Consider the following 692-nt stretch of genomic DNA (forward strand, 5'->3'; position numbering starts at 1 on the left):
CCCGGACGGGAGGGTGGGCGGGAGTACTGCACGCGGAATGGCCTCGTCAGTTGCCGTAGTCGGCGGCATTCTGGGGATTGTAGTTTTCCCTAACGCACCGTCTGCAAGGCTGACTAGGAAGAAAACTACAATGTCCACATAGCCTCAGCAAGGCGTCTGTTTTCCTCTTGCTTCTGAACGCGGCGGAGGAGGGGCTAGCCAGGAGATCAGACTACGTTTCCAACAGTGTGCTCTTTTGGACTTCCAGAGCTCTGGGCGCCGGTGGCGCGAGTTTGAGGCCCTGCAGAGGCGTCCCTGAAGGAGGAGCATTGGGAGCGGGCCCTCTTTAGGGATACCGAGGAAACACTTAAGGTTCTTTATTAAAACAAAAACAGAAAAACTAGTAAGACACGGTGCTGCTGCTTTGGGAAACAATTTGCAGTTCCTCATAATATTAGACATAGAGTTACCATATGGCCAACAATTCCAGACAAATGAAAACATACCTCTGCGTGAAAACGTGTACACCAATGTTGTATCCTACAAGCATTATTCATAATAGCGAACAAGTGGAAACAGCCCAAATGTCCCATCATTGTATGAATGGACAGGACAGCTGACTGTGGTATATATGTTCAAAGGAATGTTAGAAGGCCATAAAAAGGAATGAAGGACTGATACATGCTGCAGTGTGCATGAGCCTTGAAAATAGG

This window comes from Neofelis nebulosa, chromosome 8 (genome assembly GCF_028018385.1).
Source record: "Neofelis nebulosa isolate mNeoNeb1 chromosome 8, mNeoNeb1.pri, whole genome shotgun sequence".
NCBI lineage: Eukaryota > Metazoa > Chordata > Mammalia > Carnivora > Felidae > Neofelis > Neofelis nebulosa.